This window comes from Myodes glareolus, chromosome 11 (assembly GCF_982192425.1).
Source record: "Myodes glareolus chromosome 11, mMyoGla1.1, whole genome shotgun sequence".
Taxonomy (NCBI): Eukaryota; Metazoa; Chordata; class Mammalia; order Rodentia; family Cricetidae; genus Myodes; species Myodes glareolus.
The window spans coordinates 42,310,472-42,326,335 of NC_142036.1; the positions used below are offsets into that span (position 1 = coordinate 42,310,472).

Genomic DNA, 15,864 nt, shown 5'->3' on the forward strand with positions numbered 1-15,864 from the left:
GTCACTGGGGCAGAGGTTGTGGACGGCTCAGGTTTACATCTGGGAAGGGGACCATCCTGTTGTATAGTACAGTCGATGGTTGGTTTCAGCTCTGTCTATACCAGGTAGGATTTAGTATCACTATCCTTCTCTTCCTGCCAACAGAACTGCTTTCTTGATTAAATTGTAGTGATCAGGAGTAAGTTCTTTGGATTTAAGAACTCTCAAAAATTAATCCCTGGCACGGTGGTCCTCTTTTAATCCCAGCGTGTCAGGAGGCAGAGACAGGCGATCTCTGTGAGTTAGAGGGCTACATAGTCAACTCCAGGCCAGCAGCAACTACATAGTGAGACCCTGTCTCAAAAGGAAAAAAGAAAAAAGAAAAAGAAAAAAACACCACAACTCTATTTTATTGGCAGCCACAGCATTTACTGTGCAATGTCATGTGAGTGCACAGGATCATACACAGGATCATACCAATTTGTAAGGGAGTCAGGTCATTCTTTGCTAGCTTGTAAATCTCCTTCACTTGTCAGGCTTCACCTTCAGCCAGGGGGATGATGGGGCAGAGCTGACTAGTACTGGAATGGGCTCTCCCTGGGAACATGTATGTAACTCATTATGGCAGAGGCAGTCTGGCGCAAAGAGCTTGTTGTTGAGATAGGGTCTCACTGTGAGCCCTGACTTGCTTGGAATACAGTATATACAGATTGGCTGTGGACTTGCAGCTGATCTTCCTATCTCTTTGTCTCTTGGGTGCTGGAATTATAGGCATGTTGTCCTTCATGCATATTTTTGCTAGACCTAGGCCTAATTTTTGAACCTACTTTCCTCTTCTCCTGCTCTGAGATAGATTCTCACTATGTAGCCTAGACTTGACATCAAACTCAGAATCCTTATACTTCAACATCCCAAGTGCAGGATAATAGGCTTGTACCACTATACCTGAGTATAGTGAGGAGCTTCAGGGTTTTTTGTTTTTTGTTTTTGTTTTTGAGACAGGGTTTCTCTGTGCAGCCCTGGCTGTCCTAGAACTCATCTGTAGATCAGACTGGCCTTGAACTCACAGAGATCTGCCTGCCTCTGCCTCCCAAGTGCTGGGATTAAAGACGTGCACCACCACTGCTCTGCTGAACTTTAGTTTTTAATTAGCTTACAAAGTAACAGACTCTCTTTTGGCATTTTCGTACATACTTAGTTTTGATTGATTCTATTCCCTTTTTTAAACATGTAATACATATTTTAATATAAGTAATTGAAAATAATTTACAACTGCTGTGAACTGTTTCATTAATGGTAAATCATCTTTTGTGCAGTCAGTTTTCATAGCGGTAACATTTAGATTGTTTCATTTCATATATAAATAAAATTTTAGTAAACATTTTTTTAAATGTGTTTTATGTGTATGGGTGTTTTGCTGGCATGTATATAAGCATACCACATGTGTGCCTGGTGTCTGTGGAGGCAGGAATTGGAGTTAAAGTTGTGAGCTGCCATGTGGGTGTTGAGAATTGAACCAAGTCCTCTGGAAGAGCAGCCAGTGCTCCTAGTCCCTGAGATATCTCACTAGCCCAGAGCATATTGTTACATATGAACCTTTGTCCGTAATTCTACATTCCTCAGAATCCTTGTAAATAGAATGGTCCATTCCAAGTGTATTAACAGACTTCAGGTTGGAAAGCACTGCACAGTTCCTTTCTAGAGGTGGCATCAGTTTGCATTTTCATTAACAGTGAGATTCAGATAAGGAGCTTCATCAACATCATCATCATTATCATGATTAATTTTATATTTTAATAATTTTTGGGAGGATATGGATTTGGGGGTCTCTCTGTGTGGCTCTGGCTGACCGGGAACTACTGCCTGGCTGATATGTATTTTTATTTAATGTTCATTAGTATTCTGCCTGCATGTATGTCAGTGTGAGGGAGTGAGACCCCCGGAACAGGAGTTACAGACAGGTGTGAGCTGCCATGTAGGTGCTGGGAATTGAACCTGGGTTTTCTGGAACTGCTTTTATCCACTGAGCCATCTCTCCAGCCCTGAATGAATATTATTTAAAATATTTGCTACTATAATGGGGAGAAAGTAGTAACTGATTTTTGAATTTTGTGTATATTTGGTGAATTCAACATTGTCGATCACTGGAACACTTAAAATATGATTATAAGGGTTAAGTAGAGGTTTAGTGATAGAGCCTGAGCTTAACCTGGGTTCAGTCTTCAGCTAAGTATTTCCTTTTTAGTGATGGAAACAGCCACTTTTTTTTTTAACTAAATCAGTCTAATCTGTAATTACAATATAAATATTTGTCCCTATACCCACAGACAAGCGAAGTCTTCACACCTCATCAAGGACATTTCTCCTTGCAATAAATGGAAAGCGTTACAGAAAAACAACCAATCAAAATGCAGAGTTGTATAGTCCAGTTCCAACTTTCATATCTACAACATAGCTTCTGTGCCTGAGGCTCAGGGGACCATTATAGAAAGGGGGCGTACATGTTTGTGTGTGTGTGCCTATGTACAAAGGCCAGAAGTAAATGCTAGGTATCTCATTATCTACTCTCTACTGTATTTAGACATTTTTTTTAAAAATTTTTATTTTATTTTGTGCATATGGGTATTTTGTGTATGTCTGTGTACCACATGCGTGCCTGGTGCTGGTGGAGGACAGAAGAGGGTGTTGAATTGTCTGCAACTGAAGTTACGGATAGTTGTGAGAACTGGGTGCTGGGAATTGAGCCTGGATTCTCTGGAAGAGCTGCTAGTACTCTTAACCACTGAGCCATCTCTCCAGTCCCGTCCCTTCCATCCCTTACTCCATTTTTGAGACAGGGTCTCTCATGAATCTGTAGCATATTAATTCTGGTACACTGGCTGGCCAGCACGCCCCAGTGGCCCTCCTATTTTACCTCTTCAGTGCTAGAATTGTCGGTGTGCACTGTCGTGCTCTGCTTTTTACGTGGGTGCTAGGGATCCAGACCCAGGTCTTCATACATGCACAACAAACACTTTATTGTGACTGAACCATTTCCCAAAGTCCTAAATATCTTATAAATATATAGTAAAATAGTATATTTTATTGCTGCATATGGATCTAGACTTACTAACTTGATCTGTAATAACAAGGCTAATTTATAATTTAAAATGAACACAGTTATTTCAAGTAAATGACTTTTCAAAGTTTCATGCCACAGTGATAATTCATATTGAATTTTGGACTTAAACATTTGCTGTTGATTATTGGGGGCTTTGGTAACTTAAATGACAAAATGAATACTTTAAAGGCTGTGTTTTATAGAGTTACTTCTTGAGTTTTGTATATGGAATCATTCATTGGTTCAGGAACATTAAGGTCTCTTGATCTGCTTGGAAGAACATTTTTGTTTTTAATCTACATGTAAGCAATGATAGTCTTGCAGGGTGTTTGGTAATAACTCTAGCAGTAGTTAATGATGTGGTACAGGATTGTTCTCAGTAGCTTACATCTACTTACCAATTTAGTCCTCTCAACAACCCTTACAAGTTGCTCTTTTATCTTTATCTTCCAGTTAAAAACTGAGGTATCGAGAATAAACAATTTCCCAAGATTGCAGCGTAAGTGGTGGAAACAAGAATTCACATTTAGTTTGCTCCCAGATCTCAGACTCTTAACTTTCAGTTTTAAACTGCTTCAATTCAATTTTGCCTTCTTTTTAGAACATATCCTTCTGTGATAGTGATGGCTTAAACTTAAGTTGCTATTTAAGAATATACAGTGAGGGATTGGGGAGATGGCTTACTGGGCATAGTGCTTGCTGTGCGGGCATAAGGACCTAAGTTCAGCTCTTCAGCACCCATGTTGTATGGGGTGTGTTCCTATAACCCTAATATTGGTGGGATCCTGGAGCTCCCTGCCCATCCAGTCTAGCCAAAAAGATCAGTAAGAGACCCTGAGTTCTCCAGTGATTTCTGGGAGTTCTTTTATTGTTTTTCTTAACACCTATTTATTTTGTGTGTGGCTGTGGACACAAGTGTAGATGCTTACTTCTCCACACATGTGAAGGACAGAGGATAACATAAAAACGTCAGTTCTTGCATTGGCACAGGAGACCACTTCCTAAATATAGCCCCAGTAGCACAGACACTGAGAACAACAATTAATAAATGGGACCTCCTGAAACTGAGAAACTTCTTTAAAGGAAAGGACATGGTCAACAAGACAAAACGACAACCTACAGATTGGGAAAAGATCTTCACCAACTCCACATTGGATAGATGACTGATCTCCAAAATATACAAAGAACTCAAGAAACTTGACATCAAAAGAACAAATAATTCAATAAAAAAAAATGGGGTACAGAACTAAACATAGAACTCTCCAAAGACGAATCTCAAATGGCTGAAAGACACTTAAAGAAATGCTCAACATCCTTAGTCATTAGAGAAATGCAAATTAAAACAACTCTGAGATTTCGTCTTACACCTGTCAGAATGGTCAAGATAAAAACCATTGATGTTAGCTTATGCTGGCGAGGATGTAGGATAAGGTAAGCACTCCTCCATTGCTAGTGGCAGTGCAAACTTCTACAGCTGCTTTGGGAATCAGTATTTCTCAGAAAATTATAAACAATCTACCTCAAGACCCAGCAATACTGCTGTTAGGTATATACCCAAAGGATGCTTAATCATGCCATAAGGACATTTGTCCAACTATGTTCATAGCAGCATTATTCGTAATAGCCAGAACCTGGAAACAACCTAGATGCCCCTCAACCGAAGAATGGTTAGATAAAGAAAATGTACATTTACACAATGGAGTACCACACAGTAGTAAAAAATAATGATATCTTGAAATTTGCATGCAAATGGATGGATCTAGAAAAAAACATATTCAGTAAGGTAACCAAGAAAGACAAATATAATATGTACTCACTAATAAATGACTTCTAGACATAAGGAGACATAAAGCAAAGAAAAACAACCAACCTACAGCCCACAACTCTTCACAACCTAGAAAACAAAGAGGACCCTAAGGATCTACATAGGAAGGAGAAAAAGACAAGATCTCCTGAGTAAATTGGGAGCATGGGGGTCACAGGAGAGGGTAGAAGGGGAGGAGGAGGAATGGAGGGGAGCGGAGTAATATATAGCTCAAAAAAAAAAAAAAGTCAGTTCTTACTACCATGTGGGTCCCAGGGATAGAACTCAGGTTGTCACATTTGGCAGCAAGTATTCTTGCCTACTGAACCATCTGTTTGTGCCCCTCCCAAGTTACTCTTTTTCAAGCCAACCTCTAGGCAATGTTGGTATTTTTGTTTGTTTTGGTTTTTAAAACCATATCTCCCCAGTCTGGATGTAGTTGTGTGCCACTATATCCTCCTCACGCTTTTATGAGGTGTCTTACCCCAACCTCTGTAGATTTCTCTATCTTACGTGGAATACTCTAAATTCCTGTTTCCCCAAAGAAGCCAAACTCCCACTGCCACGCCTGTTTCTTGCCTCATAGGTTCCTGGGTTCAGCCCTGCTTTCTCTTTATAGTCCCCCACAATCTGAAAGGTATTACAAGATGTTTTGCGCCAGCCAAGATTTATTTATTTGACACTTTTTTTGTTTGTTTGTTTTGAGACAGGGTCTCACTATGTTTACCTGGAATTTGCTCTGTAGAGCAGGCTGGCCTCAAACTCAGACATCTGTCTGCCTCTGCCTCCTGAGTGCTGGGATTTAAGGCGTGAGGCCCCACCGTCCAGCTTATTTAACACAATTTCATATACAATTTTATTTGGGAAATTTTACTATGCAATCTTGACTGGAAATCTTTATAATCTTTCAAATCCACATCTATAAAATTAGAAGTATAGCCCTTATCTCAGTATTATAAATGTATATGCATATATGAATTCTTACAACAATGCCTGTTGTATAGTAGGTGACATATATCTATATCTAATCTATATGTGTGTATATGCAGCACTGGTTGTCCTGAAACTCACTTTGTAGACAAGGCTGGCCTTGAACTCAGAGATCCGCCTGCCTCTGCTTCCTGAGTGCTGGGATTAAAGGTGTGCGCCAACACAGCCCGGCTAGCTCTTGCATTTTCTTGTGGGTTCCATTGTTCCTTATTGGTTTTCTGTTAGACAGCTGTATAGTAATTCCAAAATACTTGTTCATTGATCGTCACCATTTCTGCCAGCATGTTTGAGAATTTTGGCATGCTTTGACACATTTGGGTGAGACAGTTAAATAATTTTAGTTTATACCCTAGCAATTTTAAGTTAGAGGTTTATCATGGTAAATTGCAAATTTTAAAAACTGCCAACTTGCTTTATTTGCATTTACAGTAGTATTTTAAGAAATAAGCAATTGATATTCTTTTTTTTTTCAAAGAAGAAGTTTATTTAAACAACAAGACACTTGACTTGAAGGAAAAACTATCTAGGATCATTTTGTTCAAGAGTAATTTATCCCTACTTAAAGGCAGATTGCCCTGCATGTAACAGCTACATACAAAAAAGTTATGAAATTGTCCTTGGTTTTACAATGATAAATGAAAAACATTAAAATTCTCCAATCGAACAAGGTGTGCAAGGATTTTGTGGATGGGTTCTTTTGTTAAAACATTGAGAGCAAAGTAACTTCCTGGAATATAAAGATAAGAGCTGAATGAGCGTGCCACTAATGGAGCAAGGGGGTATTTTCACAGAACCAGTGCTTCCCCCGACCGCCTTCATCTGCTGTCAATCAAAACAGAACATCGGCCATTTAGTTTAAAAAAGAAAAAAGAAAAAATTGCAATATGCTTGTGCACATACACCAGTTACTTTATGTACAATGAAAAAGTGGGGACAGGGAAATGAAAGAATAGAGAAAACTATACCGTAGTAGTCAGGATGTGGTGGAACCAAATTGCGGCTTTCTAATTGCGAATGTATTCTTGGTCTATAACAAAATTCTGGAGTAAAGTAGCAGGTTCCCTTTTTAGTAGACACCTCCTGTCTGCTGCTGGAACACATCAATCGTATCTTCATCCTCCGTTTCCAACTGTGCAGGTGTGTCTGTTTCATTGATTGGCTGCCCATCAAACCGGAATCTGATCTGCCTCATTGACAGATCCTGTCGTTCACAATAGGCTTTCGTTAGTTTACTAAATGGTGTATGCCTCTTAATTTTAAACTGCACCACAGAGCCATCCTGCCCCACCACCTTCAAATTAATATGGTTGTTGTTCTCGGTCTTGACTCCTTCCTTGGGTTTCTCGTCGGCCATGGCAAACGCTGGAGTCTCCTCAGCTGCTGCTTCACAAAAGAGGCACCAGGTCTGCACTGAAGGAGCTGCAATTGATATACTTTAAGCTCTGTTACACTTCTTCCCATTGAAATAACTGAAATTCATAGGTACAGATGTCGTAGAAAAAATCATTATAAAAGTTATAGTGGAGTGAAATAGGAGAAAGTCATGTGAGAGTGTTCATGAAGCAATATTGAAGGTGGTGTGGCCTAGGCAACTGTGATTGTTACAAGAAACAAAAAGGAGGGATGAAAGCACCCAAGAATTCAGAAGCTTTTATGTTTAGATAGGGATGATTTGAGACCTAGGGTGTCACCATATAGCTTAGACTGACCTGGAACTCCCTGTGCTTCCCAGCTGACTCGTGATCCTCCCACCTCTGAGTAAACCAAGACCTGGGATACAGACATGCATCACAATGCCTGGAATGAAAAGGTTTTTTTTTTTTTGTATTATCAGATATATCAATTAAATTACTTAATCTCTTTTCCTAAATGTTTGGATTCGAATGAGGAGAGATGAATCTTTTAAACTATTGTCTAGTATTGTGATTTAGGAAAGGCAGAATGTATTTTTCTCCCCTTTAGAGAGGTGTCTATGATTGTGCTTTCTGATAAATTATCCTACTTGCTTATTCTTTCAGGTGAAATAATAAGACATAGGATTGCTCTTCCTATTACATCAAACCCAGAATGGGCCCTTGGCTTTATTTTTGTTTTATGCTGTAAGTTGCTGTGTGCATATAAGTTCTTGGAACCATGAGGGTGTTTGTATCAAGTCAGAAACAGCATAATACTTTTTAGAAGGTGAAGTTGATCTGCTAGTGAGGAATAAAAACAATTCAGTATGCTACCCTATATCATATATTCGTTCTTAGAAAAAATGAACTTCAAATAAATGTTTCTCAGAGGGTGAGTGACTGCACAAGAGTAGAGGCACTTTGGGAGCTAGAGACATGACCTAGCAGTCCAACACTGGCTGCTCTCCTAGAGGACTTGGATTTGATTCCCAATCCATATTGTGGTAAACATCTTTAACTCCAGGAGACTTAACAACTTCTTATGGTCTCTTTGGGCACCGGGCACTCATGAGGTGCACAGGCATTTATGCAGGCAAAGCACCCATGTACATAATTTTTATTGTTGTTGTTTTTTTGAGACAAAATTTCTCTGTAGCTTTGGGGGTACGTAATTTTTTTTTTAAGTAGATACTTGTGTGTGTATGTGTGTTTGTATAAAAGAGTACAGGTACTTTGATTAAACTGAGGTCTTATAAGATTCTTTTTGTCTTTACACTCTCTCCATCCCTCTTTCCTCCTCCTCCCTCTTCCTCTTCCCCCTTTCTTTCAGCAGTTTTGCATGGTTAAATAATAGATAATTATTTTGGTCTATACTCCTATATATATATATATATATATATATATATATATATATATATATATATATATATATATATGTCTATATATGGACCCCAACAGACAAGGCTTTAAAAAAAAAAGTCCCTTTATAGTCATGCTGTACATGTAGAAAGCAGAGGACAATTTTGGGGAGTCAGTTCTCTCCACCATTTGGGTCCCAGGGATCAAACTTAGGGTGACAGCTTGGCAGGAAGTATATTTGCCCACAGAGCCACCTTGCCCCCCTCAGTGGCGCCTTCTCAGGGTGTGTGACGGATGCATGCTGGGGCAGGTGCTCTGCCGCAGTGTTCCTTCCCGGGCCAGTGTCTTGTCAGTTTCCCCTTAAACTGCTATTAACTGCTTACCAGAATTTATGGTAGGTTTTAGAAGTTATTTGGTTCTCTAAAAGATTCATTAGAATTCTGATTCAGAGTATCTCAGCTATTAAAGGTAATTAGATATTTTTGTCAGTGTTATTCCTAAAATTTTCTTTATTTTTCAGCATTTTAAATTTGTTTCCTCCTTTTTCAATATAAGATATATATTTTTCTTTTTTTTCTGTCGTGTGTGTGTGTGTGTGTATGTGTGTGTGTGTGTGTGTTGTATACACAAAGGTCAGAGATCAACTTTCAGTGTCTGTTCCTGAAGATTGATCCATCTAGTGTTTTGAGGCAGGATGTCTCACTAGGATCTGGAGTTTACCAGGTATGTTAGGCTGCTGGCCACCTCCCTAGCTCTCAGATTATAAACTTGCATGGCTTTTTATGTGGGTCTTAGGCATTGAAATCAGGTCCTCATGTTAGTGTGGCATGCATTTTACTAACTGAGCCATTTTCCCAACCTGCTTTCCTTCTCTTTTTTTTTTTGTGGTTTTTGTTAGTTTGTTTTGTTTTATTTTGTTTTGTTTTTGAGATAGGGTCTATCTCTCCATATAGCCTTAGCTATGCTAGAACTCATTCTGTAGACCAAATTGGTCTCAAACTCAGAGATCTGCCTGCCTCTGCCTCCCAAGTGCCAGGATTAAAGGCGTGTGCCACCACCGCCCGTCCCTGACTATTCTTGAACTCCGTTTCAAACCACCTGCCTCTGCCTCCTGAGTGCTGGGATTCAAAGTATGTACCACCACCAAAACCCCTACTATCTTCACCTTGTAAAAGCTGAGATTACAGGAGCCATTTACCTCCTCACCTACATACCAGGTACTTACTAGGTGTTTACATGGTGCTGGAGATTGAACCCAGAGCTACTTAGGCAAGCACTCTTATCAAATGTGATACATCCCAGCCTCTGATATTGATTGTTCAATATAAAAACTAGACAGAAGTTTCTGTCCCACCCAGTCTTATAGCCGTTCAGTTCCAACAAAACAAACAGATGCTTATATTAATTACAAACTGTTTGGCCTATTAGCTCAGGTTTATTATTAACTTGCTCTTACAAATTAAATTAACCCATAATTCTTGTCTATGTTTAGCCACATGGTTTAGTGCCTTTTCTCAAGTAAGGCATTCTCATCTTGCTTTCTCTCTATCTGGCTGGTGACTGCCTCACTTGCCTTTCTTCTTCCCAGAATTCTCTTAGTCTGGTTGCCCTACCTATACTTCCTGCCTGGCTACTAGCCAATCAGTATTTTATTAAACTAATACAAGTGACAAATCTTTACAGTGTACAAGAGCAAAAAATCTTTGTGCTTATGCTAAGTTAGTTTGCTTTTTGCTGATTTCTAAATAATAGGGCTCTTATTTCTTTATTCCTGGTTAAGTTTAGGTAAGATGTGATAGATGGAGATGTTTGTTTGTTCTTATTTTTTGTATTTGTCTTAATTAAAGGCTCTTGAAGTGGGTATTTTGATTGGTATTTCTGTGGTACCAGTTAATTTATCCATTTCTAGTCTCTAAATCAAATATTTGTCTCTTAATTGCATATAATCTTTGTGTTCTCTCTCCTTCCTCCCTCCCCCTTTGCTTTCACAAGTAGTGGACAAGTGCTCTGATGTCATCATCTCCTGTAGTTTTCCTTTCCTTTCCTTTTGTTAGGATCTGAATGCACTTTTCATTTTGAAGACCCTAACCATACCCTCCACATTTGTGTGTACAAGTTCTTTCCAGACATGTACACATTGAAGTTTTCTTTATGTTCTGAGTTGAGGGGATCATCTAATGTCTACTTTGTTCATTCTACAAAAAGTATTTTAGTATATATATGTGTGCGCATGTGTATAGGTATATGTGTGTATGGAGGCCAGAGATCAGTGTCAGGAATCTTCCTTCTTTTTTTTTTCTTTTTTTTCAGACAGGATCTTTTGTTGAACCTAGAGCAACTGACTAGAAATGTTGGCCAACGGGCCCGTCTCCCCCCACTAAGGTTACAGATACCTGACACAACTCTTGTGCCTGACTTTTTTATGTGTATGCTTAGGATCTAGATGCTTCAGAGCTCATGCAGGTGCGTTACTGACTGGGTCATTTTTCCAGACCCTCTAAAGAGTTTGACTGGTTCTGTTTTCCTTTTGAAAACAAGTCAGGTTCCTGGGCTTAGGAAATTTATGATGAATTTTTTTCTTCTTAGGAAAAGAAAATTGTGAAGTCTATGCAACCTTAGCTAAAGAGTCTTTGACTTATTTTTTATTCGCATGTGTGTGTGGGTTCATGAGTGTACACATAGGTATGTGCAGGTGCTTGTGGAGGTTAGCGGGTTTTGTTTTGTTTTTTTGTTTTTGAAATGACAATAAAGAGGCTTCACGTATTTTGCTGTTACAGAAGCAGAAGGGAAATGTCATCATGGAAGAATGTGAAATTTATCCTAGAACTGTAAATGTCTACTTTTGGTGTTAAGTTTGGTCAAATACATGTCAGTTATTCTAACTATCACTGTGATTTCTTACATATCTGAAAAGCAATTGTCGTGCCTATTATCATTTCTTTGTGGTTTTTTTTTTTTTTCTTTTCAAGACAGGTTTTCTCTATATTTCTGGAATCTATCTTGGAACTCACTCTGTTAGACCAGGCTGGCCTCAAACTCACGGATTCTCCTAACCCTAACCCTCCAACCAGAACCCCTAGCCACCTTTCACCCTGGGTAGCTGCCTCCCAAATGCTGGGATTAAAGGTGTGCACCACTACCGCCCGACTTCTCTAGTGTTTTATTACTATATTTAGTCTATTTTATAATGCAGCCATTAAAATTGAAAGTAAAGTATCAAAAACAGTCTGTTCAAGAATTAGGCCAAATGAAGAAATGAACTGAAACACATTGTTGTCTAAAACTAATTGCAAATTACACTTGAAGTTGTTTTGGTAGTGGAATGAAGTTCTGCTGTTGTTCTCCTTTTATCTGAGAGTAAGTGGCTGTGCAAAACAAATTGTTGGTGCTTTTAGCTCTGCTTCGTTTCTCCTTTCAGGACATATGAGCCCTTTCTGTGTACTTGTAAACTCAAAGTAGTAAAAGAGAGCTGGGATTCAGCTCAGTGGTAGGCCCCAGATTCAGTTCTCAGTACCCCAAAAGAGGTGGGGAGTGGAGAAAGAAAGGAAGAAAATTACAAATACCCCACACCATCATCAGTAATAGTATTTTGCAGTTCTGGGAATTGAACCCAGGGCTTTTTGTACATGTGCATGCTGAATAAATAAATATTCATCCCCTGGTTAACTTTGTGTGCCAGTTCAGTGTTGCCGAGCCACATTAGGAGGTCTTTGAGAGCACTGTGGATTTATCTTTAGCCCGCATAATAAAAATCTCTATGTTCCGTTAACAAAATTATTTGCAGCAAATGTTTCTAGTTTTGGAAAAAATCCGAGTTATATAAATAAAATTAGTTTAAAGAAATAAAGGGCTTTACAGTCAGGTATCCTGATCTGTTTTATTTTATTTTATTATTTATTTTTTAAGATCAAACAACTATTTTTTTATTGAAAATAGATTTTTCATACAATATGTTGATTACAATTTCCCTTCCCCAACTCCTTCCCATCATTAGAAAAAGAATAAGCATCTAGAAAAAATAATAAAATATTAACAGTCTCAGCCCCACTGTTTAGTAGTTTTGTAATATTGGAAGTTCCTAAACTCACTGTAGTTCAGTTTTCCTAGTTGCAAAATGAACTAATGTAGGAATACCTCATTTTATGAGCCATCAGGATAAAGGACTTAACTCATAGCAATTGTCTAGGAGAAACTGTCAGCTAGTTCCCAAGAAATGTCAGCTGCTGCCATCCTTTTATTCTGGAACAACACCATTGTATCATTTATGATAAATTTGTGTTGCTTCTTAACACAGGCATATTTTGATTCCAGTGTGATAAATGTGGCTAATTAGACTACACACTAAAAATTACTGTTGGGTAAAAGCCCTAGGAATGTTTACTTTCAGATTTTGTAACAGCTAATGTTCTGTTAACTTGAAACAAGCCAGAGTTGTTTGAGAAGAGAGAAAATCTCCCCACTAGATTGGCCTGTGGGCAAGCCTATTCACAGTGTATTTTCTTGGTTAATGACGATGTGGGAGGGACTAGCCCACTACAGGTGGTGACGCCCCTAGGCCAGTGGTCCTCCGTGGTATAAGACTGGCTGAATAAGCCAGGGAGGCAAGCCAGTGTGTAGTGTTCCTTCATAACCGCTGCTTCAGTTTCTGCCCTCACTTCCCCAGATGGGCTAAAGCTGAAAGTTGAAATAAACCCTTTCTTCCCTAAATTGCTCTTTGGTCGTGGTATTTATCACAGCAATAGAAACTCTAAGATAGAATTCATAACTTTTTTGTTGTTTTGTTTTGAGACAAGATCTTATATAACCTAGACTGGCTTTGAATTCACTGTGGAGTTGAGGGTGACTTTGAACTGATTCTCCTGCCTCCATCTCCATTGTGCTGGAATTATAGGCATGGGTCACTTGATATATTGAGACAGGTTCTCCCTCTGTTGCTCTGGCTGGCTTGGAGTGTACTGTGAAGTCCAGACTGACTATCCCCCAGTACTTGGGTGTGGTATCTGATCTAATGCCTGTAGTCCCAGCAGTGGAGTCTTACAGCTGTTTTGACTCTGTCACAACATTTGCAAAAACAACTACTACTATGTTGTCTCTCATACTATAATGAAAGAAGAATTTAACCTGGAAAACTAGGAACAGCAACTCATATTAAGCACAGTTGATAACTTGATACATATTGTCTTGTCATACTTGGCTTCTGTTTAGGTGAATTTCTGGATTTTAGGAATTGCTGATTTAATCTTTTCTTTTAAAGAAAGAACTGCACCGAGGGGTGTATCAGAGCTCTTAAAGCAGAGTAGAATAACAACTGAGTCTAGACCCAGACCCTCCAAATTGTAATCTTATCTCCTCAGTTTCTATCACATGAGAATTTGTAGTATAAACAATCAGGCACAGAAAATCCGTGTCTTAATTAGGATCAGTAGTTGCTCATAAGAAAGTAGAGATGGGGCCAGGTAAGATAGGCACACCTGTAATCCTAGTCCTTGGATCACAAGGTTTAGACTGGCCTAGGTTCATAGGGAGACTACCTCTAAAAAAAACAAACAAAAAAACCTGAGGCTGGAGCAGTATTCCCTCTCTATTTTAGCATGGTCTGACTCCCGTTTTTAGTGAAACGTGTCTCTGTGTGCCTTAAGAGGCTGTTAGTTTTCTTTCAGCCTGTACATTTTTATTTATTGCATATGTGTGTGCGTGTGTGTACATGATAGGGGTGCATACCACAGTGTGCATGTGGAAGACAATGGGAAACTTTGTGGAGAATTGATTCTCTGATTCTACTGTGGATTCAGAGATTAAACTCAGTGGGAAGGGCTTGCACTTTTTCCACTGGGCCATCTTGCCAGCTGCCTTTTCAATTTATGGAGGTAGATTATAAGGGATTGAAATTGAAAAGAGATATCTATATTTAGAATTTTCTTTCCTTGCAGTTTTCAGATTTTGGAGCCTAAGGAACATTTTCCAGGGGAGATTGCCAGTACAGCCACTTTGGCAACCAAGATCTTGACACAGACTGGAATATTGGTGGGCCACAGTCCTCAGAAATCTTCTTAATACAGGTAGGTGGAAGACAGTGGGAAATGGAAACATGGGTTATTAACTGCTGGAAAAGTCCTTCCTACCTGTTTTTTTCTAAATTCCATTTTGTGTATGGGTATTTTGCCTGCATGTGTGTCTGTGTACCATGTGCACGCCTGGTGCCTGATGAGACCAGAAGAGTGTAGTCCATCTCCTGAAATTGGAGTTAAAGATTATTTTGAACTACCATGTGGGTGCTGGGAATCATACCTGGGTCTAGAAGAGCAGCCAATGCTCTAAAAGACTGAGCCGTCTCTCCAGCACTCTTCCTGTTTTGGGTTAGATTAACTAGTTAACTGTCTTTACATTTTTAACCTTTTTTTCTTGGTAAAAACAAAGCATCCAATTTTTAGATAGTGGGTAATATACTTTTTGTATTATAAAATATTTGTGAAGATATTAGTGGTAAAACTTAGGGCAATTTTGTTTTTTTAGCATTTTCAAATGTGTTTATGAACTTATATGACAGTTATGTATTTCCTTACAGATTATTGTAGATTTAGTAGCTTTTAAAGCATCTATCTATCATCAATTATCTATATATTTTTTGTTTGTTTGTTTTTTCGAGACAGGGTTTTTCTGTAGCTTTGGAGCCTGTCCTAAAACTAGCTCTTGTAGACCAGGCTGGACCAGGTTGGCCTCGAACTCACAGAGATCCACCTGCTTCTGCCTCCCGATTGCCCAGGCCTGTCCCTCTTCTCAATAAAATTCACACTCAAGCTCTCTCTGTATAGCATATTCTGTCACCCGCCTTGGTCCTCACCCTGAACTGCCAAGGTCTCGCTCGTGTAGTATCTTAGCAACCACAGCCCAGCCAACACAATTTTTATTTTTATTTTTTTAATTTATATTTATTGAGCTCTACATTTTTCTCTGCTCCCCTCCATGCCTCTCCCCTTCCCTCCTCAATCCTCCCCCTAGGTCCCCATGCTCCCAATTTACTCAGGAGATCTTGTCTTTTTCTACTTTCTACTTCCCATGTAGATTATATCTACGTAAGTCTCTCTCTTAGTGTCCGCATTGTTGTCTAAGTTCTCTGGGATTGTGGTTTGTAGGCTGGCTTTCTTTGCTTTATGTTTAAAAACCACCTATGAGTGGGTACATGTGATAATTGTCTTTCTGTGTCTGGGTTACCTCACTCAAAATAATGTTTTCTAGCT

At 39.0% G+C, this 15,864-nt stretch overlaps 1 protein-coding gene and 1 pseudogene across 12 annotated transcripts in view; one reads left to right on the top strand and one right to left on the bottom strand.

The window, feature by feature from the left end:
• Numb (NUMB endocytic adaptor protein) overlaps positions 1-15,864 on the top strand; it is a 128,212-nt gene that overhangs the window by 18,260 nt on the left and 94,088 nt on the right. For all 12 annotated transcript variants that reach the window (XM_087911678.1, XM_087911677.1, XM_085697400.2 and 9 more), the window contains exon 2: positions 14,557-14,685. The gene's annotated coding sequence lies outside the window, so the exon portion shown is untranslated. The remainder of the gene's footprint in view (positions 1-14,556; positions 14,686-15,864) is intronic.
• On the bottom strand, positions 6,812-7,227 carry LOC148120495 (small ubiquitin-related modifier 2 pseudogene; annotated as a pseudogene).